This window comes from Triturus cristatus, chromosome 1_1, assembly GCF_964204655.1.
Source record: "Triturus cristatus chromosome 1_1, aTriCri1.1, whole genome shotgun sequence".
NCBI classification, from domain to species: Eukaryota; Metazoa; Chordata; class Amphibia; order Caudata; family Salamandridae; genus Triturus; species Triturus cristatus.
In genome coordinates this window covers 349,304,318-349,331,909 of record NC_140579.1, presented here as the reverse complement: position 1 = coordinate 349,331,909, position 27,592 = coordinate 349,304,318, and positions in this window count along the sequence as shown.

The following is a 27,592-nucleotide window of genomic DNA, read 5'->3' as shown; positions in this document are numbered from 1 at the left end:
AGAGAACCCAGTGCTGCATCTTTTAGCCCAGCACTGACCCTGAAAGGTAATTCTAAGCGTACTTACCAGTAACTTGTGTTTCCTTCCATAGGAATCCATGGAGTGGTTTTCTGCAGAAAAGTTTTTAAGTGTGGAGTTTTGGAACTTACTAATATTCCTCTAAAATCAGCCGAACTACGAATTCCGATTTACCCACCTGTTATCAGGAGAGAACCCAGTGCTGCATCTTTTAGCCCAGCACTGACCCTGAAAAGTAATTCGAAGCGTACTTACCAGTAACTTGTATTTCCTTCCATAGGAATCCATTGTGTGGTTTTCAGCAGAAAAGTTTCTAAGTCTGGATTTTTTGAACTTACAAATATTCCTCTAAAATAAGCCGAACTAGGAATTCCGATTTACTCACCTGTTATCAGGAGAGAACTCAGTGCTGCATCTTTTAGCCCAGCACTGACCCTGAAAATTAATTTTAAGCGTACTTACCAGTAACTTGTATTTCCTTCCATAGGAATCCATTGTGTGGTTTTCAGCTGAAAAGTATCAGTGTGGAGTTTTGGAACTTACAAATATTCCTCTAAAATCAGCCAAACTACGAATTCCGATTTACTCACCTGTTATCAGGAGAGATCCCAGTGCTACATCTTTTAGCCCAGTACTGACCCTGAAAAGTAATTCTAAGCGTACTTACCAGTAACTTGTATTTCCTTCCATAGGAATCCATTCTGTGGTTTTCAGCTGAAAAGTATCAAAGTGTGGAGTTTTGGAACTTACAAATATTCCTCTAAAATCAGCCGAACTACGAATTTCGATTTACTCACCTGTTATCAGGAGAGACCTCAGTGCTGAATCTTTAAGGCCAGTACTGATCCTGAAAAGTAATTCTAACCGTACTTACCAGTAACTTGAATTTCCTTCCATAGGCTAACATTGACTGGTTTCACTTGGAAATTCTTCTAAGTGTGGAGTTTTGGAATTTACAAATATTCCTCTAAAATCAGACGAACTACGAATTCCAATGTACTCACCTGTTATCAGGGGAGAACCCACTGCTGAATCTTTAAGGCCAGTACTGATTCTATAAAGTAATTCTAACCATTCTTACCAGCAACTTGAATTTCCTTCCATAGGCTAACATTGAGTGGTTTCACTTGGAAATTCTTCTAAGTGTGGAGTTTTGGAACTTTAAAATATTCCTCTAAAATCACCGAACTACGAATTCCGATTTACTCACATGTTATCAGGAGACAACCAAGTGCTGCATCTTTTAGCCCAGCACTGACCCTGAAAAGTAATTCGAAGCGTACTTACCAGTAACTTGTATTTCCTTCCATAGGAATCCATTGTGTGGTTTTTAGCAGAAAAGTATCTAAGTGTGGAGTTTTGGAACTTACGAATATTCCTCTAAAATCAGCTGAACTACGAATTCCGATTTACTCACCTGTTATCAGGAGAGACCCCAGTGCTGCATCTTTTAGCCCAGCATTGACCCTGAAAAGTAATTCTAAGCATACTTACCAGTAACTTGTATTTCCTTCCATAGGAATCCATTATGTGGTTTTCAGCAGAAAAGTTTCTAAGTGTGGTGTTTTGGAACTTACAAATATTCCTCTAAAATCAGCGGGAACGACGAATTCCAATTTACTCACCTGTTATCAGGAGAGAACCCAGTGCTGCATCTTTTAGCCCAGCACTGACCCTGAAAAGTAATTCTAAGCGTACTTACCAGTAGCTTGTGTTTCCTTCCATAGGAATCCATTCTGTGGTTTTCAGCAGTAAAGTTTCTAAGTGTGATGTTTAGGAGCTTACAAATATTCCTCTAAAATCAGCCGAACTACGAATTCCGATTTACTCACCTGTTATCAGGGGAGAACCCATTGCTGAATCTTTAAGGCCAGTACTGATCCTGAAAAGTAATTCTAACCGTACTTGCCAGTAACTTGAATTTCCTTCCATAGGCTAACATTGACTGGTTTCACTTGGAAATTCTTCTAAGTGTGGAGTTTTGGAACTTTAAAATATTCCTCTAAAATCAGCCGAACTACGAATTCCGATTTACTCACCTGTTATCAGGAGAGACCTCAGTGCTGAATCTTTAAGGCCAGTACTGATCTTGAAATGTAATTCTAACCATACTTACCAGTAACTTGTATTTCCTTCCATAGGCTAACATTGACTGGTTTCCCTTGGAAATTCTTCTGAGTGTGGAGTTTTGGAACTTTAAAATATTCCTCTAAAATCACCGAACTAAGAATTTCCGATTTACTCACATGTTATCAGGAGAGAACTCAGTGCTGCATCCTTTAGCCCAGCACTGACCCTGAAAAGTAATTCTAAGCGTACTTGCCAGTAACTTGTATTTCCTTCCATAGGAATCCATTGTGTGGTTATCAGCAGATAAGTTTCTAAGTGTGGAGTTTTGGAACTTACAAATATTCCTCTAAAATCAGCCGAACTTCGAATTCCGATTTACTCACCTGTTATCAGGAAACAACCAAGTGCTGCATCTTTTAGCCCAGCACTGACCCTGAAAAGTAATTCGAAGCGTACTTACCAGTAACTTGTATTTCCTTCCATAGGAATCCATTGTGTGGTTTTCAGCAGAAAAGTATCTAAGTGTGGAGTTTTGGAAGTTACAAATATTCCTCTAAAATCAGCCGAACTACGAATTTCGATTTACTCACCTGTTATCAGGAGAGACCTCAGTGCTGAATCTTTAAGGCCAGTACTGATCCTGAAAAGTAATTCTAACCGTACTTACCAGTAACTTGAATTTCCTTCCATAGGCTAACATTGACTGGTTTCACTTGGAAATTCTTCTAAGTGTGGAGTTTTGGAATTTACAAATATTCCTCTAAAATCAGACGAACTACGAATTCCAATGTACTCACCTGTTATCAGTGGAGAACCCACTGCTGAATCTTTAAGGCCAGTACTGATTCTATAAAGTAATTCTAACCATTCTTACCAGCAACTTGAATTTCCTTCCATAGGCTAACATTGAGTGGTTTCACTTGGAAATTCTTCTAAGTGTGGAGTTTTGGAACTTTAAAATATTCCTCTAAAATCACCGAACTACGAATTCCGATTTACTCACATGTTATCAGGAGACAACCAAGTGCTGCATCTTTTAGCCCAGCACTGACCCTGAAAAGTAATTCGAAGCGTACTTACCAGTAACTTGTATTTCCTTCCATAGGAATCCATTGTGTGGTTTTCAGCAGAAAAGTATCTAAGTGTGGAGTTTTGGAACTTACAAATATTCCTCTAAAATCAGCCGAACTACGAATTCCGATTTACTCACCTGTTATCAGGAGAGAACCCAGTGCTGCATCTTTTAGCCCAGCACTGACCCTGAAAAGTAATTCTAAGCGTACTTACAAGTAACTTGTATTTCCTGCCATAGGCTTACATTGACTGGTTTCACTTGGAAATTCTTCTAAGTGTGGAGTTTTGGAACTTTAAAATATTCCTCTAAAATCACCGAACTACGAATTTCCGATTTACTCACATGTTATCAGCAGAGAACTCAGTGCTGCATCGTTTAGCCCAGCACTGACCCTGAAAAGTATTTCTAAGCGTACTTGCCAGTAACTTGTATTTCCTTCCATAGGAATCCATTGTGTGGTTATCAGCAGAAAAGTTTCTAAGTGTGGAGTTTTGGAACTTACAAATATTCCTCTAAAATCAGCAGAACTACGAATTCCGATTTACTCACCTGTTATCAGGAAACAACCAAGTGCTGCATCTTTTAGCCCAGCACTGACCCTGAAAAGTAATTCGAAGCGTACTTACCAGTAACTTGTATTTCCTTCCATAGGAATCCATTGTGTGGTTTTCAGCAGACAAGTATCTAAGTGTGGAGTTTTGGAACTTACAAATATTCCTCTAAAATCAGCCAAACTACGAATTCCGATTTACTCACCTGTTATCAGGAGAGACCCCAGTGCTGCATCTTTTAGCCCAGCACTGACCCTGAAAATTAATTCTAAGCGTACTTACCAGTAACTTGTATTTCCTTCCATAGGAATCCATTCTGTGGTTTTCAGCAGAAAAGTTTCTAAGTGTGGAGTTTTGGAACATACAAATATTCCTCTAAAATCAGCCGAACTACGAATTCCGTTTTACTCACCTGTTATCAGGAGAGAACCCAGTGCTGCATCTTTTAGCCCAGCACTGACCCTGAAAGGTAATTCTAAGCGTACTTACCAGTAACTTGTATTTCCTTCCATAGGAATCCATGGAGTGGTTTTCTGCAGAAAAGTTTCTAAGTGTGGAGTTTTGGAACTTACTAATATTCCTCTAAAATCAGCCGAACTACGAATTCCGATTTACCCACCTGTTATCAGGAGAGAACCCAGTGCTGCATCTTTTAGCCCAGCACTGACCCTGAAAAGTAATTCGAAGCGTACTTACCAGTAACTTGTATTTCCTTCCATAGGAATCCATTGTGTGGTTTTCAGCAGAAAAGTTTCTAAGTCTGGATTTTTTGAACTTACAAATATTCCTCTAAAATAAGCCGAACTAGGAATTCCGATTTACTCACCTGTTATCAGGAGAGAACTCAGTGCTGCATCTTTTAGCCCAGCACTGACCCTGAAAATTAATTTTAAGCGTACTTACCAGTAACTTGTATTTCCTTCCATAGGAATCCATTGTGTGGTTTTCAGCTGAAAAGTATCAAAGTGTGGAGTTTTGGAACTTACAAATATTCCTCTAAAATCAGCCAAACTACGAATTCCGATTTACTCACCTGTTATCAGGAGAGATCCCAGTGCTACATCTTTTAGCCCAGTACTGACCCTGAAAAGTAATTCTAAGCGTACTTACCAGTAACTTGTATTTCCTTCCATAGGAATCCATTCTGTGGTTTTCAGCTGAAAAGTATCAAAGTGTGGAGTTTTGGAACTTACAAATATTCCTCTAAAATCAGCCGAACTACGAATTTCGATTTACTCACCTGTTATCAGGAGAGACCTCAGTGCTGAATCTTTAAGGCCAGTACTGATCCTGAAAAGTAATTCTAACCGTACTTACCAGTAACTTGAATTTCCTTCCATAGGCTAACATTGACTGGTTTCACTTGGAAATTCTTCTAAGTGTGGAGTTTTGGAATTTACAAATATTCCTCTAAAATCAGACGAACTACGAATTCCAATGTACTCACCTGTTATCAGGGGAGAACCCACTGCTGAATCTTTAAGGCCAGTACTGATCCTATAAAGTAATTCTAACCGTTCTTAACAGTAACTTGAATTTCCTTCCATAGGCTAACATTGACTGGTTTCACTTGGAAATTCTTCTACGTGTGGAGTTTTGAAACTTACAAATATTAATCTAAAATCAGCCGAAATACGAATTCCAATTTACACACCTGTTATCAGGAGACAACCCAGTGCTGCATCTTTTAGCCCAGCACTGACCCAGAAAAGTAATTCTAAGCATACTTACCAATAACTTGTATTTCATTTCATAGAAATCCACTGTGTGGTTTACAGTAGAAAAGTATCTAAGTGTGGAGTTTTGGAACTTACAAATATTCCTCTAAAATCAGCCGAACTACGAATTCCGATTGACTCACCTGTTATCAGGAGAGACCCCAGTGCTGTATCTTTTAGCCCAGCACTGACCCTGAAAAGTAATTCTAAGCGTACTTACCAGTAACTTGTATTTCCTTCCATAGGAATCCATTCTGTGGTTTTCAGCAGAAAAGTTTCTAAGTGTGGAGTTTTGGAACTTACAAATATTCCTCTAAAATCAGCCGAACTACGAATTCCATTTTACTCACCTGTTATCAGGAGAGAACCCAGTGCTGCATCTTTTAGCCCAGCACTGACCCTGAAAGGTAATTCTAAGCCTACTTACCAGTAACTTGTATTTCCTTCCATAGGCTAACATTGACTGGTTTCACTTGGAAATTCTTCTACGTGTGGAGTTTTGAAACTTACAAATATTCCTCTAAAATCAGCCGAAATACGAATTCCAATTTACACACCTGTTATCAGGAGACAACCCAGTGCTGCATCTTTTAGCCCAGCACTGACCCAGAAAAGTAATTCTAAGCATACTTACCAATAACTTGTATTTCCTTTCATAGAAATCCACTGTGTGGTTTACAGTAGAAAAGTATCAACGTGTGGAGTTTTGTAACTTACAAATATTCCTCTAAAATCAGCCGAACTACGAATTCTGATTTACTCACCTGTTATCAGGAGAGACCCCAGTGCTGCATCTTTTAGCCCAGCACTGACCCTGAAAAGTAATTTTAAGCATACTTACCAGTAACTTGTATTTCCTTCCATAGGAATCCATTCTGTGGTTTTCAGCAGAAAAGTTTCTAAGTGTGGAGTTTTGGAACTTACTAATATTCCTCTAAAATCAGCCGAACTACGAATTCCGATTTACTCACCTGTTATCAGGAGAGAACTCAGTGCTGAATCTTTAAGGCCAATACTGATCCTGAAAAGTAATTCTAACCGTACTTACCAGTAACTTGAATTTCCTTCCATAGGCTAACATTGACTGGTTTCACTTGGAAATTCTTCTAAGTGTGGAGTTTTGGAACTTACAAATATTCCTCTAAAATTAGCCGAACTCCAAATTCCAATTTACTCACCTGTTATCAGGGGAGAACCCACTGCTGAATCTTTAAGACCAGTACTGATCCTGAAAAGTAATTCTAACCGTTCTTACCAGTAACTTCAATTTCCTTCCATAGGCTAACATTGACTGGTTTCACTTGGAAATTCTTCTACGTGTGGAGTTTTGAAACTTACAAATATTCCTCTAAAATCAGCCGAAATACGAATTCCGATTTACACACCTGTTATCAGGAGACAACCCAGTGCTGCATCTTTTAGCCCAGCACTGACCCTGTAAAGTAATTCTAAGCATACTTACCAGTAACTTGTATTTCCTTCCATAGGAATCCACTGTGTGGTTTTCAGTAGAAAAGTATCTAAGTGTGTAGTTTTGGAACATACAAATATTCCTCTAAAATCAGCCGAACTACGAATTCCGATTTACTCATCTATTATTAGGAAACAACCAAGTGCTGCATCTTTTAGCCCAGCACTGACCCTGAAAAGTAATTCGAAGCGTACTTACCAGTAACTTGTATTTCCTTCCATAGGAATCCATTGTGTGGTTTTCAGCAGAAAAGTTTCTAAGTGTGGATTTTTTGAACTTACAAATATTCCTCTAAAATAAGCCGAACTAGGAATTCCGATTTACTCACCTGTTATCAGGAGAGAACTCAGTGCTACATCTTTTAGCCCAGTACTGACCCTGAAACTTAATTCTAAGCGTACTTACCAGTAACTTGTATTTCCTTCCATAGGAATCCATTCTGTGGTTTTCAGCAGAAAAGTTTCTAAGTGTGATGTTTTGGAACTTACAAATATTCCTTTAAAATCAGCCGAACTACGAATTCCATTTTACTCACCTGTTATCAGGAGAGAACTCAGTGCTGCATCTTTTAGCCCAGCACTGACCATGAAAAGTAATTCTAAGGGTACTTACCAGTGACTTGTATTTCCTTCCATAGGAATCCATTGTGTGGTTTTCAGCAGAAAAGTTTCTAAGTGTGGAGTTTTGGAACTTACAAATATTCCTCTAAAATCAGCCGAACTACGAATTCCGATTTACTCACCTGTTATCAGGAGAGAACCCAGTGCTGCATCTTTTAGCCCAGCACTGACCCTGAAAAGTCATTCTAAGCGTACTTACCAGTAACTTGTATTTCCTGCCATAGGCTAACATTGACTGGTTTCACTTGGAAATTCTTCTAAGTGTGGAGTTTTGGAACTTTAAAATATTCCTCTAAAATCACCGAACTACGAATTCCGATTTACTCACATGTTCTCAGGAGACAACCAAGTGCTGCATTTTTTAGCCCAGCACTGACCCTGAAAAGTAATTTGGAGCGTACTTACCACTAACTTGTATTTCCTTCCATAGGAATCCATTGTGTGGTTTTCAGCAGAAAAGTATCTAAGTGTGGAGTTTTGGAACTTACAAATATTCCTCTAAAATCAGCCGAACTACGAATTCCGATTTACTCACCTGTTATCAGGAGAGAACCCAGTGCTGCATCTTTTAGCCCAGCACTGACCCTGAAAAGTAATTCTAAGCGTACTTACAATTAACTTGTATTTCCTGCCATAGGCTTACATTGACTGTTTTCACTTGGAAATTCTTCTAAGTGTGGAGTTTTGGAACTTTAAAATATTCCTCTAAAATCACCGAACTACGAATTTCCGATTTACTCACATGTTATCAGCAGAGAACTCAGTGCTGCATCTTTTAGCCCAGCACTGACCCTGAAAAGTATTTCTAAGCGTACTTGCCAGTAACTTGTATTTCCTTCCACAGGAATCCATTGTGTGGTTATTAGCAGAAAAGTTTCTAAGTGTGGAGTTTTGGAACTTACAAATATTCCTCTAAAATCAGCAGAACTACGAATTCCGATTTACTCACCTGTTATCAGGAAACAACCAAGTGCTGCATCTTTTAGCCCAGCACTGACCCTGAAAAGTAATTCGAAGCGTACTTACCAGTAACTTGTATTTCCTTCCATAGGAATCCATTGTGTGGTTTTCAGCAGACAAGTATCTAAGTGTGGAGTTTTGGAACTTACAAATATTCCTCTAAAATCAGCCAAACTACGAATTCCGATTTACTCACCTGTTATCAGGAGAGACCCCAGTGCTGCATCTTTTAGCCCAGCACTGACCCTAAAAATTAATTCTAAGCGTACTTACCAGTAACTTGTATTTCCTTCCATAGGAATCCATTCTGTGGTTTTCAGCAGAAAAGTTTCTAAGTGTGGAGTTTTGGAACATACAAATATTCCTCTAAAATCAGCCGAACTACGAATTCCGTTTTACTCACCTGTTATCAGGAGAGAACCCAGTGCTGCATCTTTTAGCCCAGCACTGACCCTGAAAGGTAATTCTAAGCGTACTTACCAGTAACTTGTGTTTCCTTCCATAGGAATCCATGGAGTGGTTTTCTGCAGAAAAGTTTCTAAGTGTGGAGTTTTGGAACTTACTAATATTCCTCTAAAATCAACCGAACTACGAATTCCGATTTACCCACCTGTTATCAGGAGAGAACCCAGTGCTGCATCTTTTAGCCCAGCACTGACCCTGAAAAGTAATTCGAAGCGTACCTACCAGTAACTTGTATTTCCTTCCATAGGAATCCATTGTGTGGTTTTCAGCAGAAAAGTTTCTAAGTCTGGATTTTTTGAACTTACAAATATTCCTCTAAAATAAGCCGAACTAGGAATTCCGATTTACTCACCTGTTATCAGGAGAGAACTCAGTGCTGCATCTTTTAGCCCAGCACTGACCCTGAAAATTAATTTTAAGCGTACTTACCAGTAACTTGTATTTCCTTCCATAGGAATCCATTGTGTGGTTTTCAGCTGAAAAGTATCAAAGTGTGGAGTTTTGGAACTTACAAATATTCCTCTAAAATCAGCCAAACTACGAATTCCGATTTACTCACCTGTTATCAGGAGAGATCCCAGTGCTACATCTTTTAGCCCAGTACTGACCCTGAAAAGTAATTCTAAGCGTACTTACCAGTAACTTGTATTTCCTTCCATAGGAATCCATTCTGTGGTTTTCAGCTGAAAAGTATCAAAGTGTGGAGTTTTGGAACTTACAAATATTCCTCTAAAATCAGCCGAACTACGAATTTCGATTTACTCACCTGTTATCAGGAGAGACCTCAGTGCTGAATCTTTAAGGCCAGTACTGATCCTGAAAAGTAATTCTAACCGTACTTACCAGTAACTTGAATTTCCTTCCATAGGCTAACATTGACTGGTTTCACTTGGAAATTCTTCTAAGTGTGGAGTTTTGGAATTTACAAATATTCCTCTAAAATCAGACGAACTACGAATTCCAATGTACTCACCTGTTATCAGGGGAGAACCCACTGCTGAATCTTTAAGGCCTGTACTGATTCTATAAAGTAATTCTAACCATTCTTACCAGCAACTTGAATTTCCTTCCATAGGCTAACATTGAGTGGTTTCACTTGGAAATTCTTCTAAGTGTGGAGATTTGGAACTTTAAAATATTCCTCTAAAATCACCGAACTACGAATTCCGATTTACTCACATGTTATCAGGAGACAACCAAGTGCTGCATCTTTTAGCCCAGCACTGACCCTGAAAAGTAATTCGAAGCGTACTTACCAGTAACTTGTATTTCCTTCCATAGGAATCCATTGTGTGGTTTTTAGCAGAAAAGTATCTAAGTGTGGAGTTTTGGAACTTACAAATATTCCTCTAAAATCAGCTGAACTACGAATTCCGATTTACTCACCTGTTATCAGGAGAGACCCCAGTGCTGCATCTTTTAGCCCAGCATTGACCCTGAAAAGTAATTCTAAGCATACTTACCAGTAACTTGTATTTCCTTCCATAGGAATCCATTATGTGGTTTTCAGCAGAAAAGTTTCTAAGTGTGGTGTTTTGGAACTTACAAATATTCCTCTAAAATCAGCGGGAACGACGAATTCCAATTTACTCACCTGTTATCAGGAGAGAACCCAGTGCTGCATCTTTTAGCCCAGCACTGACCCTGAAAAGTAATTCTAAGCGTACTTACCAGTAGCTTGTGTTTCCTTCCATAGGAATCCATTCTGTGGTTTTCAGCAGTAAAGTTTCTAAGTGTGATGTTTAGAAGCTTACAAATATTCCTCTAAAATCAGCCGAACTACGAATTCCGATTTACTCACCTGTTATCAGGGGAGAACCCATTGCTGAATCTTTAAGGCCAGTACTGATCCTGAAAAGTAATTCTAACCGTACTTGCCAGTAACTTGAATTTCCTTCCATAGGCTAACATTGACTGGTTTCACTTGGAAATTCTTCTAAGTGTGGAGTTTTGGAACTTTAAAATATTCCTCTAAAATCAGCCGAACTACGAATTCCGATTTACTCACCTGTTATCAGGAGAGACCTCAGTGCTGAATCTTTAAGGCCAGTACTGATCTTGAAATGTAATTCTAACCGTACTTACCAGTAACTTGTATTTCCTTCCATAGGCTAACATTGACTGGTTTCCCTTGGAAATTCTTCTGAGTGTGGAGTTTTGGAACTTTAAAATATTCCTCTAAAATCACCGAACTAAGAATTTCCGATTTACTCACATGTTATCAGGAGAGAACTCAGTGCTGCATCCTTTAGCCCAGCACTGACCCTGAAAAGTAATTCTAAGCGTACTTGCCAGTAACTTGTATTTCCTTCCATAGGAATCCATTTTGTGGTTATCAGCAGATAAGTTTCTAAGTGTGGAGTTTTGGAACTTACAAATATTCCTCTAAAATCAGCCGAACTTCGAATTCCGATTTACTCACCTGTTATCAGGAAACAACCAAGTGCTGCATCTTTTAGCCCAGCACTGACCCTGAAAAGTAATTCGAAGCGTACTTACCAGTAACTTGTATTTCCTTCCATAGGAATCCATTGTGTGGTTTTCAGCAGAAAAGTATCTAAGTGTGGAGTTTTGGAAGTTACAAATATTCCTCTAAAATCAGCCGAACTACGAATTTCGATTTACTCACCTGTTATCAGGAGAGACCTCAGTGCTGAATCTTTAAGGCCAGTACTGATCCTGAAAAGTAATTCTAACCGTACTTACCAGTAACTTGAATTTCCTTCCATAGGCTAACATTGACTGGTTTCACTTGGAAATTCTTCTAAGTGTGGAGTTTTGGAATTTACAAATATTCCTCTAAAATCAGACGAACTACGAATTCCAATGTACTCACCTGTTATCAGGGGAGAACCCACTGCTGAATCTTTAAGGCCAGTACTGATTCTATAAAGTAATTCTAACCATTCTTACCAGCAACTTGAATTTCCTTCCATAGGCTAACATTGAGTGGTTTCACTTGGAAATTCTTCTAAGTGTGGAGTTTTGGAACTTTAAAATATTCCTCTAAAATCACCGAACTACGAATTCCGATTTACTCACATGTTATCAGGAGACAACCAAGTGCTGCATCTTTTAGCCCAGCACTGACCCTGAAAAGTAATTCGAAGCGTAGTTACCAGTAACTTGTATTTCCTTCCATAGGAATCCATTGTGTGGTTTTCAGCAGAAAAGTATCTAAGTGTGGAGTTTTGGAACTTACAAATATTCCTCTAAAATCAGCCGAACTACGAATTCCGATTTACTCACCTGTTATCAGGAGAGAACCCAGTGCTGCATCTTTTAGCCCAGCACTGACCCTGAAAAGTAATTCTAAGCGTACTTACAAGTAACTTGTATTTCCTGCCATAGGCTTACATTGACTGGTTTCACTTGGAAATTCTTCTAAGTGTGGAGTTTTGGAACTTTAAAATATTCCTCTAAAATCACCGAACTACGAATTTCCGATTTACTCACATGTTATCAGCAGAGAACTCAGTGCTGCATCTTTTAGCCCAGCACTGACCCTGAAAAGTATTTCTAAGCGTACTTGCCAGTAACTTGTATTTCCTTCCATAGGAATCCATTGTGTGGTTATCAGCAGAAAAGTTTCTAAGTGTGGAGTTTTGGAACTTACAAATATTCCTCTAAAATCAGCAGAACTACGAATTCCGATTTACTCACCTGTTATCAGGAAACAACCAAGTGCTGCATCTTTTAGCCCAGCACTGACCCTGAAAAGTAATTCGAAGCGTACTTACCAGTAACTTGTATTTCCTTCCATAGGAATCCATTGTGTGGTTTTCAGCAGACAAGTATCTAAGTGTGGAGTTTTGGAACTTACAAATATTCCTCTAAAATCAGCCAAACTACGAATTCCGATTTACTCACCTGTTATCAGGAGAGACCCCAGTGCTGCATCTTTTAGCCCAGCACTGACCCTGAAAATTAATTCTAAGCGTACTTACCAGTAACTTGTATTTCCTTCCATAGGAATCCATTCTGTGGTTTTCAGCAGAAAAGTTTCTAAGTGTGGAGTTTTGGAACATACAAATATTCCTCTAAAATCAGCCGAACTACGAATTCCGTTTTACTCACCTGTTATCAGGAGAGAACCCAGTGCTGCATCTTTTAGCCCAGCACTGACCCTGAAAGGTAATTCTAAGCGTACTTACCAGTAACTTGTATTTCCTTCCATAGGAATCCATGGAGTGGTTTTCTGCAGAAAAGTTTCTAAGTGTGGAGTTTTGGAACTTACTAATATTCCTCTAAAATCAGCCGAACTACGAATTCCGATTTACCCACCTGTTATCAGGAGAGAACCCAGTGCTGCATCTTTTAGCCCAGCACTGACCCTGAAAAGTAATTCGAAGCGTACTTACCAGTAACTTGTATTTCCTTCCATAGGAATCCATTGTGTGGTTTTCAGCAGAAAAGTTTCTAAGTCTGGATTTTTTGAACTTACAAATATTCCTCTAAAATAAGCCGAACTAGGAATTCCGATTTACTCACCTGTTATCAGGAGAGAACTCAGTGCTGCATCTTTTAGCCCAGCACTGACCCTGAAAATTAATTTTAAGCGTACTTACCAGTAACTTGTATTTCCTTCCATAGGAATCCATTGTGTGGTTTTCAGCTGAAAAGTATCAAAGTGTGGAGTTTTGGAACTTACAAATATTCCTCTAAAATCAGCCAAACTACGAATTCCGATTTACTCACCTGTTATCAGGAGAGATCCCAGTGCTACATCTTTTAGCCCAGTACTGACCCTGAAAAGTAATTCTAAGCGTACTTACCAGTAACTTGTATTTCCTTCCATAGGAATCCATTCTGTGGTTTTCAGCTGAAAAGTATCAAAGTGTGGAGTTTTGGAACTTACAAATATTCCTCTAAAATCAGCCGAACTACGAATTTCGATTTACTCACCTGTTATCAGGAGAGACCTCAGTGCTGAATCTTTAAGGCCAGTACTGATCCTGAAAAGTAATTCTAACCGTACTTACCAGTAACTTGAATTTCCTTCCATAGGCTAACATTGACTGGTTTCACTTGGAAATTCTTCTAAGTGTGGAGTTTTGGAATTTACAAATATTCCTCTAAAATCAGACGAACTACGAATTCCAATGTACTCACCTGTTATCAGGGGAGAACCCACTGCTGAATCTTTAAGGCCAGTACTGATTCTATAAAGTAATTCTAACCATTCTTACCAGCAACTTGAATTTCCTTCCATAGGCTAACATTGAGTGGTTTCACTTGGAAATTCTTCTAAGTGTGGAGTTTTGGAACTTTAAAATATTCCTCTAAAATCACCGAACTACGAATTCCGATTTACTCACATGTTATCAGGAGACAACCAAGTGCTGCATCTTTTAGCCCAGCACTGACCCTGAAAAGTAATTCGAAGCGTACTTACCAGTAACTTGTATTTCCTTCCATAGGAATCCATTGTGTGGTTTTCAGCAGAAAAGTATCTAAGTGTGGAGTTTTGGAACTTACAAATATTCCTCTAAAATCAGCTGAACTACGAATTCCGATTTACTCACCTGTTATCAGGAGAGACCCCAGTGCTGCATCTTTTAGCCCAGCACTGACCCTGAAAATTAATTCTAAGCGTACTTACCAGTAACTTGTATTTCCTTCCATAGGAATCCATTCTGTGGTTTTCAGCAGAAAAGTTTCTAAGTGTGGAGTTTTGGAACATACAAATATTCCTCTAAAATCAGCCGAACTACGAATTCCGTTTTACTCACCTGTTATCAGGAGAGAACCCAGTGCTGCATCTTTTAGCCCAGCACTGACCCTGAAAGGTAATTCTAAGCGTACTTACCAGTAACTTGTATTTCCTTCCATAGGAATCCATGGAGTGGTTTTCTGCAGAAAAGTTTCTAAGTGTGGAGTTTTGGAACTTACTAATATTCCTCTAAAATCAGCCGAACTACGAATTCCGATTTACCCACCTGTTATCAGGAGAGAACCCAGTGCTGCATCTTTTAGCCCAGCACTGACCCTGAAAAGTAATTCGAAGCGTACTTACCAGTAACTTGTATTTCCTTCCATAGGAATCCATTGTGTGGTTTTCAGCAGAAAAGTTTCTAAGTCTGGATTTTTTGAACTTACAAATATTCCTCTAAAATAAGCCGAACTAGGAATTCCGATTTACTCACCTGTTATCAGGAGAGAACTCAGTGCTGCATCTTTTAGCCCAGCACTGACCCTGAAAATTAATTTTAAGCGTACTTACCAGTAACTTGTATTTCCTTCCATAGGAATCCATTGTGTGGTTTTCAGCTGAAAAGTATCAAAGTGTGGAGTTTTGGAACTTACAAATATTCCTCTAAAATCAGCCAAACTACGAATTCCGATTTACTCACCTGTTATCAGGAGAGATCCCAGTGCTACATCTTTTAGCCCAGTACTGACCCTGAAAAGTAATTCTAAGCGTACTTACCAGTAACTTGTATTTCCTTCCATAGGAATCCATTCTGTGGTTTTCAGCTGAAAAGTATCAAAGTGTGGAGTTTTGGAACTTACAAATATTCCTCTAAAATCAGCCGAACTACGAATTTCGATTTACTCACCTGTTATCAGGAGAGACCTCAGTGCTGAATCTTTAAGGCCAGTACTGATCCTGAAAAGTAATTCTAACCGTACTTACCAGTAACTTGAATTTCCTTCCATAGGCTAACATTGACTGGTTTCACTTGGAAATTCTTCTAAGTGTGGAGTTTTGGAATTTACAAATATTCCTCTAAAATCAGACGAACTACGAATTCCAATGTACTCACCTGTTATCAGGGGAGAACCCACTGCTGAATCTTTAAGGCCAGTACTGATCCTATAAAGTAATTCTAACCGTTCTTAACAGTAACTTGAATTTCCATCCATAGGCTAACATTGACTGGTTTCACTTGGAAATTCTTCTACGTGTGGAGTTTTGAAACTTACAAATATTCCTCTAAAATCAGCCGAAATACGAATTCCAATTTACACACCTGTTTCCACGGAGACAACCCAGTGCTGCATCTTTTAGCCCAGCACTGACCCAGAAAAGTAATTCTAAGCATACTTACCAATAACTTGTATTTCCTTTCATAGAAATCCACTGTGTGGTTTACAGTAGAAAAGTATCTAAGTGTGGAGTTTTGGAACTTACAAATATTCCTCTAAAATCAGCCGAACTACGAATTCCGATTGACTCACCTGTTATCAGGAGAGACCCCAGTGCTGCATCTTTTAGCCCAGCACTGACCCTGAAAAGTAATTCTAAGCGTACTTACCAGTAACTTGTATTTCCTTCCATAGGAATCCATTCTGTGGTTTTCAGCAGAAAAGTTTCTAAGTGTGGAGTTTTGGAACTTACAAATATTCCTCTAAAATCAGCCGAACTACGAATTCCATTTTACTCACCTGTTATCAGGAGAGAACCCAGTGCTGCATCTTTTAGCCCAGCACTGACCCTGAAAGGTAATTCTAAGCCTACTTACCAGTAACTTGTATTTCCTTCCATAGGCTAACATTGACTGGTTTCACTTGGAAATTCTTCTACGTGTGGAGTTTTGAAACTTACAAATATTCCTCTAAAATCAGCCGAAATACGAATTCCAATTTACACACCTGTTATCAGGAGACAACCCAGTGCTGCATCTTTTAGCCCAGCACTGACCCAGAAAAGTAATTCTAAGCATACTTACCAATAACTTGTATTTCCTTTCATAGAAATCCACTGTGTGGTTTACAGTAGAAAAGTATCAACGTGTGGAGTTTTGTAACTTACAAATATTCCTCTAAAATCAGCCGAACTACGAATTCTGATTTACTCACCTGTTATCAGGAGAGACCCCAGTGCTGCATCTTTTAGCCCAGCACTGACCCTGAAAAGTAATTCTAAGCGTACTTACCAGTAACTTGTATTTCCTTCCATAGGAATCCGTTCTGTGGTTTTCAGCAGAAAAGTTTCTAAGTGTGGAGTTTTGGAACTTACTAATATTCCTCTAAAATCAGCCGAACTACGAATTCCGATTTACTCACCTGTTATCAGGAGAGAACTCAGTGCTGAATCTTTAAGGCCAATACTGATCCTGAAAAGTAATTCTAACCGTACTTACCAGTAACTTGAATTTCCTTCCATAGGCTAACATTGACTGGTTTCACTTGGAAATTCTTCTAAGTGTGGAGTTTTGGAACTTACAAATATTCCTCTAAAATTAGCCGAACTCCAAATTCCAATTTACTCACCTGTTATCAGGGGAGAACCCACTGCTGAATCTTTAAGACCAGTACTGATCCTGAAAAGTAATTCTAACCGTTCTTACCAGTAACTTGAATTTCCTTCCATAGGCTAACATTGACTGGTTTCACTTGGAAATTCTTCTACGTGTGGAGTTTTGAAACTTACAAATATTCCTCTAAAATCAGCCGAAATACGAATTCCGATTTACACACCTGTTATCAGGAGACAACCCAGTGCTGCATCTTTTAGCCCAGCACTGACCCTGTAAAGTAATTCTAAGCATACTTACCAGTAACTTGTATTTCCTTCCATAGGAATCCACTGTGTGGTTTTCAGTAGAAAAGTATCTAAGTGTGTAGTTTTGGAACATACAAATATTCCTCTAAAATCAGCCGAACTACGAATTCCGATTTACTCATCTGTTATCAGGAAACAACCAAGTGCTGCATCTTTTAGCCCAGCACTGACCCTGAAAAGTAATTCGAAGCGTACTTACCAGTAACTTGTATTTCCTTCCATAGGAATCCATTGTGTGGTTTTCAGCAGAAAAGTTTCTAAGTGTGGATTTTTTGAACTTACAAATATTCCTCTAAAATAAGCCAAACTAGGAATTCCGATTTACTCACCTGTTATCAGGAGAGAACTCAGTGCTACATCTTTTAGCCCAGTACTGACCCTGAAACGTAATTCTAAGCGTACTTACCAGTAACTTGTATTTCCTTCCATAGGAATCCATTCTGTGGTTTTCAGCAGAAAAGTTTCTAAGTGTGATGTTTTGGAACTTACAAATATTCCTCTAAAATCAGCCGAACTACGAATTCCGATTTACTCACCTGTTATCAGGAAACAACCAAGTGCTGCATCTTTTAGCCCAGCACTGACCCTGAAAAGTAATTCGAAGCGTACTTACCAGTAACTTGTATTTCCTTCCATAGGAATCCATTGTGTGGTTTTCAGCAGAAAAGTATCTAAGTGTGGAGTTTTGGAAGTTACAAATATTCCTCTAAAATCAGCCGAACTACGAATTTCGATTTACTCACCTGTTATCAGGAGAGACCGCAGTGCTGAATCTTTAAGGCCAGTACTGATCCTGAAAAGTAATTCTAACCGTACTTACCAGTAACTTGAATTTCCTTCCATAGGCTAACATTGACTGGTTTCACTTGGAAATTCTTCTAAGTGTGGAGTTTTGGAATTTACAAATATTCCTCTAAAATCAGACGAACTACGAATTCCAATGTACTCACCTGTTATCAGGGGAGAACCCACTGCTGAATCTTTAAGGCCAGTACTGATTCTATAAAGTAATTCTAACCATTCTTACCAGCAACTTGAATTTCCTTCCATAGGCTAACATTGAGTGGTTTCACTTGGAAATTCTTCTAAGTGTGGAGTTTTGGAACTTTAAAATATTCCTCTAAAATCACCGAACTACGAATTCCGATTTACTCACATGTTATCAGGAGACAACCAAGTGCTGCATCTTTTAGCCCAGCACTGACCCTGAAAAGTAATTTGAAGCGTACTTACCAGTAACTTGTATTTCCTTCCATAGGAATCCATTGTGTGGTTTTCAGCAGAAAAGTATCTAAGTGTGGAGTTTTGGAACTTACAAATATTCCTCTAAAATCAGCTGAACTACGAATTCCGATTTACTCACCTGTTATCAGGAGAGACCCCAGTGCTGCATCTTTTAGCCCAGCATTGACCCTTAAAAGTAATTCTAAGCATACTTACCAGTAACTTGTATTTCCTTCCATAGGAATCCATTATGTGGTTTTCAGCAGAAAAGTTTCTAAGTGTGGTGTTTTGGAACTTACAAATATTCCTCTAAAATCAGCGGGAACGACGAATTCCAATTTACTCACCTGTTATCAGGAGAGAACCCAGTGCTGCATCTTTTAGCCCAGCACTGACCCTGAAAAGTAATTCTAAGCGTACTTACCAGTAGCTTGTGTTTCCTTCCATAGGAATCCATTCTGTGGTTTTCAGCAGTAAAGTTTCTAAGTGTGATGTTTAGGAGCTTACAAATATTCCTCTAAAATCAGCCGAACTACGAATTCCGATTTACTCACCTGTTATCAGGGGAGAACCCAGTGCTGAATCTTTAAGGCCAGTACTGATCCTGAAAAGTAATTCTAACCGTACTTGCCAGTAACTTGAATTTCCTTCCATAGGCTAACATTGACTGGTTTCACTTGGAAATTCTTCTAAGTGTGGAGTTTTGGAACTTTAAAATATTCCTCTAAAATCAGCCGAACTACGAATTCCGATTTACTCACCTGTTATCAGGAGAGACCTCAGTGCTGAATCTTTAAGGCCAGTACTGATCTTGAAATGTAATTCTAACCGTACTTACCAGTAACTTGTATTTCCTTCCATAGGCTAACATTGACTGGTTTCCCTTGGAAATTCTTCTGAGTGTGGAGTTTTGGAACTTTAAAATATTCCTCTAAAATCACCGAACTAAGAATTTCCGATTTACTCACATGTTATCAGGAGAGAACTCAGTGCTGCATCCTTTAGCACAGCACTGACCCTGAAAAGTAATTCTAAGCGTACTTGCCAGTAACTTGTATTTCCTTCCATAGGAATCCATTGTGTGGTTATCAGCAGATAAGTTTCTAAGTGTGGAGTTTTGGAACTTACAAATATTCCTCTAAAATCAGCCGAACTACGAATTCCGATTTACTCACCTGTTATCAGGAAACAACCAAGTGCTGCATCTTTTAGCCCAGCACTGACCCTGAAAAGTAATTCGAAGCGTACTTACCAGTAACTTGTATTTCCTTCCATAGGAATCCATTGTGTGGTTTTCAGCAGAAAAGTATCTAAGTGTGGAGTTTTGGAAGTTACAAATATTGCTCTAAAATCAGCAAAACTACGAATTCCGATTTACTCACCTGTTATCAGGAGAGACCCCAGTGCTGCATCTTTTAGCCCAGCACTGACCCTGAAAATTAATTCTAAGCGTACTTACCAGTAACTTGTATTTCCTTCCATAGGAATCCATTCTGTGGTTTTCAGCAGAAAAGTTTCTAAGTGTGGAGTTTTGGAACTTACAAATATTCCTCTAAAATCAGCCGAACTACGAATTCCGTTTTACTCACCTGTTATCAGGAGAGAACCCAGTGCTGCATCTTTTAGCCCAGCACTGACCCTGAAAGGTAATTCTAAGCGTACTTACCAGTAACTTGTATTTCCTTCCATAGGAATCCCTTCTGTGGTTTTCAGCAGAAAAGATTCTAAGTGTGATGTTTTGGAACTTACAAATATTCCTCTAAAATCAGCCGAACTACGAATTCCGATTTACTCACCTGTTATCAGGAGAGACCTCAGTGCTGAATCTTTAAGGCCAGTACCGACCCTGAAAAGTAATTCTTACCGTACTTACCAGTAACTTGTATTTCCTTCCATAGGCTAACATTGACTGGTTTCACTTGGAAATTCTTCTAAGTGTGGCGTTTTGGAACTTTAAAATATTCCTCTAAAATCAGCCGAACTACGAATTCCGCTTTACTCACATGTTATCAGGAGAGAACTCAGTGCTGCATCTTTTAGCCCAGCACTGACCATGAAAGGTAATTCTAAGCGTACTTACCAGTAATTTGTATTTCCTTCCATAGGAATCTATTGTGTTTTTCAGCAGAAAAGTATCTAAGTGTGGAGTTTTGGAACTTACAAATATTCCTCTAAAATCAGCCGAACTACGAATTCCGATTTACTCAAATGTTATCAGGAGAGACCTCAGTGCTGAATCTTTAAGGCCTGTACTGATCCTGAAAAGTAATTCTAACCGTACTAACCAGTAACTTGTATTTACTTCCATAGGCTTACTTTGACTGGTTTCACTTGGAAATTCTTCTTAGTGTGGAGTTTTGGAACTTTAAAATATTCCTCTAAAATCAGCCAAACTATGAATTCCGATTTACTCAAATGTTATCAGGCGAGACCTCAGTGCTGCATCTTTTGGCCCAGCACTGACCCTGAAAAGTAATTCTAAGCATACTTACCAGTAACTTGTATTTCCTTCCATAGGAATCCATTGTTTTGTTTTCAGCAGAGAAGTTTCGAAGTGTGTAGTTTGGGTACTTACAAATATTCCTCTAAAATCAGCTGAATTCCGAATTCCGATTTACTCACATGTCATCAGGAGACAATTCAGTGCTGCATCTTTTAGCCCAGCACTGACCCTGAAAAGAAATTCTAAGCGTACTTACCAGTAACTTGTATTTCCTTCCTTAGGAATCCATTGTGTGGTTTTCAGCAGAAAAGTTTCGAAGTGTGGAGTTTTGGAACTAACAAATATTCCTCTAAAATCAGCTGAATTCCGAATTCCGATTTACTCTCCTGTTATCAGGAGAGAACCCAGTGCTGCATCTTTTAGCCCAGCACTGACCCTTAAAAGTAATTCTAGGCGTACTTACCAGTAGCTTGTATTTCCTTCAATAGGAATCCGTTGTGTGGTTTTCAGCAGAAAAGTATGAAAGTGTGGAGTTTTGGAACTTACAAATATTCCTCTAAAATCAGCCGAACTACGAATTCTGATTTACTCACCTGTTATCAGGAGAGACCTCAGTGCTGAATCTTTAAGGCCAGTACTGACCATGAAAATTAATTCTAAGTGTACTTACCAGTAGCTTGTATTTCCTTCCATAGGAATCCATTGTGTGGTTTTCAGCAGAAAAGTTTCTAAGTGTGGAGTTTTGGAACTTACAAATATTCCTCTAAAATCAGCCAAATTACGAATTCCGATTTACTTTCCTGTTATCAGGAGGGAACCCAGTGCTGCATCTTTTTGCCCAGCACTGACCCTGAAAAGTAATTCTAAGCGTACTTACCAGTAGCTTGTATTTCCTTCCATACGAATCCATTGTGTGGTTTTCAGCAGAAAAGTTTCTAAGTGTGGAGTTTTGGAACTTACAAATATTCCTCTAAAATCAGCCGAACTACGAATTTCGATTTACTCAGCTGTTATCAGGAGAGACCTCAGTGCTGAATCTTTAAGGCCAGTACTGATCCTGAAAAGTAATTGTAACCGTACTTACCCGTAACTTGAATTTCCTTCTATAGGCTAACATTGACTGGTTTCACTTGGAAATTCTTCTAAGTGTGGAGTTTTGGAACTTTAAAATATTCCTCTAAAATCAGCCAAACTACGAATTCCGATTTACTAACATGTTATCAGGAGAGAACTCAGTGCTGCATCTTTTAGCCCAGCACTGACCCTGAAAAGTTATTCTAAGCATACCTACCAGTAACTTGTATTTCCTTCCATAGGAATCCATTGTGTGGTTTTCAGCAGAGAAGTTTCGAAGTGTGGAGTTTTGGTACTTACAAATATTGCTCTAAAATAAGCCAAACTACGAATTCCGATTTACTCACCTGTTATCAGGAGAGATCCCAGAGCTGCATCTTTTAGCCCAGCACTGACCCTGAAAAGTAATTCGAAGCGTACTTACAAGTAACTTGTATTTCCTTCCATAGGAATCCATTGTGTGGTTTTCAGCAGAAAAGTATCTAAGTGTGGAGTTTTGGAGCTTACAAATATTCCTCTAAAATCAGCCGAACTACGAATTCCGATTTACTCAAATGTTATCAGGAGAGACCTCAGTGCTGAATCTTTAAGGCCAGTACTGATCCTGAAAAGTAATTCTAACCGTACTTACCAGTAACTTGTATTTCCTTCCTTAGGCTTCCATTGACTGGTTTCACTTGGAAATTCTTCTTAGCGTGGAGTTTTGGAACTTTAAAATATTCCTCTTAAATCAGCCAAACTACGAATTCTGATTTACTCAAATGTTATCAGGAGAGACCTCAGTGCTGCATCTTTTAGCCCAGCACTGACCCTGAAAAGTCATTCTAAGCATAATTACCAGTAACTTGTATTTCCTTCCATAGGAATCCATTGTGTGGTTTTCAGCAGAGAAGTTTCGAAGTGTGGAGTTTTGGAACTTACAAATATTCCTCTAAAATCAGCCAAACTACGAATTCTGATTTACTTACCTGTTATCAAGAGAGAACACAGTGCTGCATCTTTTAGCCCAGCACTGACCCTGAAAAGTAATTCTAAGCGTACTTACCAGTAACTTGTATTTCTTTCCATAGGAATCCATTGTGTGGTTTTCAGCAGAAAAGTTTCTAAGTGTGCAGTGTTGGAACTTACAAATATTCCTCTAAAAGCAGCCGAACTATGAATTCCGAATTTCTCACCTGTTATCAGGAGAGACCTCAGTGCTGAATCTTTAAGGCCAGTACTGATCCTGAAAAGTAATTCTAACCGTACTTACCAGTAACTTGTATTTCCTTCCATAGGGTAACATTGACTGGTTTCACTTGGAAATTCTTCTAAGTGTGGAGTTTTGGAACTTTAAAATATTCCTCTAAAATCAGCTGAACTACGAATTCCAATTTACTCACCTGTTATCAGGAGAGAACTCAGTGCTGCATCTTTAAGCCCAGCACTGACCCTGAAAAGTAATTCTAAGCGTACTTACCAATAACTTGTATTTCCTTCCATAGGAATCCATTGTATGGTTTTCAGCAGAGAAGTTTCTAAGTGTGGAGTTTTGGAACTTACAAATATTCCTCTAAAATCAGCCAAACTACTAATTCTGATTTACTAACCTGTTATCAAGAGAGAACACAGTGCTGCATCTTGTAGCCGAGCACTGACCCTGAAAAGTAATTCTAAGCGTACTTACCAGTAACTTGTATTTCTTTCCATAGGAATCCATTGTGTGGTTTTCAGCAGAAAAATGTCTAAGTGTGGAGTGTTGGAACTTACAAATATTCCTCTAAAATCAGCGGAAATACGAATTCCGATTTACTCATCTGTTATCAGGAGAGATCCCAGTGCTACATCTTTTAGCCCAGCACTGACCCTTAAAAGTAATTCTAAGGGTACTTACCAGTAACTTGTATTTCCTTTTCATAGGAATCCATTGTGTTGTTTTCAGCAGAGAAGTTTCGAAGTGTGGAGTTTTGGTACTTAGGAGAGAACTCAGTGCTGCATCTTTTAGCCCAGCACTGACCCTGAAAAGTAATTCTAAGCGTACTTACCAGTAACTTGTATTTACTTCCATAGGAATCCATTGTGTGGTATTCAGCAGAGAAGTTTCTAAGTGTGGAGTTTTCGAACTTACAAATATTCCTCTAAAATCAGCCAAACTACGAATTCTGATTTACTAACCTGTTATCAAGAGAGAACACAGTGCTGCATCTTGTAGCCCAGCACTGACCCTGAAAAGTAATTCTAAGCGTACTTACCAGTAACTTGTACTTCCTTCCATAGGAATCCATTGTGTGGTTTTCAGCAGAAAAGTATGAAAGTGTGGAGTTTTGGAACTTACAAATATTCCTCTAAAATCAGCCGAACTACGAATTCCGATTTACTCATCTGTTATCAGGAGAGATCCCAGTGCTACATCTTTTAGCCCAGCACTGACCCAGAAAAGTAATTCTAAGGGTACTTACCAGTAACTTGTATTTCCTTTTCATAGGAATCCATTGTGTTGTTTTCAGCAGAGAAGTTTCGAAGTGTGGAGTTTTGGTACTTAGGAGAGAACTCAGTGCTGCATCTTTTAGCCCAGCACTGACCCTGAAAAGTAATTCTAAGCGTACTTACCAGTAACTTGTATTTACTTCCATAGGAATCCATTGTGTGGTATTCAGCAGAGAAGTTTCTAAGTGTGGAGTTTTCGAACTTACAAATATTCCTCTAAAATCAGCCAAACTACGAATTCCGATTTACTCACCTGTTATCAGGAGAGAACTCAGTGCTGCATCTTTTAGCCCAGCACTGACCCTGAAAATTAATTCTAAGCGTACTTACAAGTAACTTGTACTTCCTTCCATAGGAATCCATTGTGTGGTTTTCAGCAGAAAAGTATGAAAGTGTGGAGTTTTGGAACTTACAAATATTCCTCTAAAATCAGCCGAACTACGAATTCCGATTTACTCATCTGTTATCAGGAGAGATCCCAGTGCTACATCTTTTAGCCCAGCACTGACCCAGAAAAGTAATTCTAAGGGTACTTACCAGTAACTTGTATTTCCTTTTCATAGGAATCCATTGTGTTGTTTTCAGCAGAGAAGTTTCGAAGTGTGGAGTTTTGGTACTTAGGAGAGAACTCAGTGCTGCATCTTTTAGCCCAGCACTGACCCTGAAAAGTAATTCTAAGCGTACTTACCAGTAACTTGTATTTACTTCCATAGGAATCCATTGTGTGGTTTTCAGCAGAGAAGTTTCTAAGTGTGGAGTTTTCGAACTTACAAATATTCCTCTAAAATCAGCCAAACTACGAATTCTGATTTACTAACCTGTTATCAAGAGAGAACACAGTGCTGCATCTTGTAGCAGAGAGATGACCCTGAAAAGTAATTCTAAGCGTACTTACCAGTAACTTGTATTTCTTTCCATAGGAATCCATTGTGTGGTTTTCAGCAGAAAAGTTTCTAAGTGTGGAGTTTTGGAACTTACAAATATTCCTCTAAAATCAGCCGAACTACGAATTTCGATTTACTCACCTGTTATCAGGAGAGACCTCAGTGCTAAATCTTTAAGGCCAGTACTGATCCTGAAAAGTAATTGTAACCGTGCTTACCAGTAACTTGAATTTCCATCCATAGGCTAACATTGACTGGTTTCACTTGGAATTTCTTCTCAGTGTGGAGGTTTGGAACTCTAAAATTTTCCTCTAAAATCAGCCGAACTTCGAATTCCGATTTACTCAAATGTTATCAGGAGAGACCTCAGTGCTGAATCTTTAAGGCCAGTACTGACCCTGAAAAGTAATTCTAAGCGTACTTACCAGTAGCTTGTATTTCCTTCAATAGGAATCCATTGTGTGGTTTTCAGCAGAAAAGTATGAAAGTGTGGAGTTTTGGAACTTACAAATATTCCTCTAAAATCAGCCGAACTACGAATTCCGATTTACTCATCTGTTATCAGGAGAGATCCCAGTGCTACATCTTTTAGCCCAGCACTGACCCTGAAAAGTAATTCTAAGCATACTTACCAGTAACTTGTATTTCCTTCCATAGGAATCCATTGTAAGGTTTTCAGCAGAGAAGTTTCGAAGTGTGGAGTTTTGGAACTTACAAATATTCCTATAAAATCAGACGAACTACGAATTCCGATTTACTCACCTCTTATCAGGAGAGAACTCAGTGCTGCATCTTTTAGCCCAGCACTGACCCTGAAAAGTAATTCTAAGCGTACTTACCAATAACTTGTATTTCCTTCCATAGGAATCCATTGTATGGTTTTCAGCAGAGAAGTTTCTAAGTGTGGAGTTATGGAACTTACAAATATTCCTCTAAAATCAGCCAAACTACGAATTCTGATTTACTAACCTGGCATCAAGAGAGAACACAGTGCTGCATCTTGTAGCCCAGCACTGACCCTGAAAAGTAATTCTAAGCGTACTTATCAGTAACTTGTATTTCTTTCCATAGGAATCCATTGTGTGGTTTTCAGCAGAAAAATTTCCAAGTGTGGAGTGTTGGAACTTACAAATATTCCTCTAAAATCAGCCGAACTACGAATTTCGATTTACTCACCTGTTATCAGGAGAGACCTCAGTGCTGAATCTTTAAGGCCAGTACTGATCCTGAAAACTAATTCTAACCGTACTTACCAGTAACTTGAGTTTCATTCCATAGGCTAACATTGACTGGTTTCACTTGGAAATTCTTCTCAGTGTGGAGGTTTGGAACTCTAAAATATTCCTCTAAAATCAGCCGAACTACGAATTCTGATTTACTCAAATGTTATCAGGAGAGACCTCAGTGCTGAATCTTTAAGGCCAGTACTGATCCTGAAAAGTAATTCTAACTTTACTTACCAGTAACTTGTATTTCCTTCCATAGGCTTACATTGACTGGTTTCACTTGGAAATTCTTCTAAGTATGGAGTTTTGGAACTTTAAAATATTCCTCTAAAATCAGCCAAACTGCGAATTCCGATTTACTCACATGTTATCGGGAGAGAACTCAGTGCTGCATCTTTTAGCCCAGCACTGACCCTGAAAAGTAATTCTAAGCATACTTACCAGTAACTTGTATTTCCTTCCATAGGAATCCATTGTGTGGTTTTCAGCAGAGAAGTTTCGAAGTGTGGAGTTTTGGTACTTACAAATATTCCTCTAAAATAAGCCAAACTACGAATTGCGATTTACTCACCTGTTATCAGGAGAGATCCCAGAGCTGCATCTTTTAGCCCAGCACTGACCCTGAAAAGTTATTCGAAGCGTACTTACAAGTAACTTGTATTTCCTTCCATAGGAATCCATTGTGTTTTTCTGCAGAAAAGTATCTAAGTGTGGAGTTTTGGAACTTACAAATATTCCTCTAAAATCAGCCGAACTACGAATTCCGATTTACTCAAATGTTATCAGGAGAGACCTCAGTGCTGAATCTTTAAGGCCTG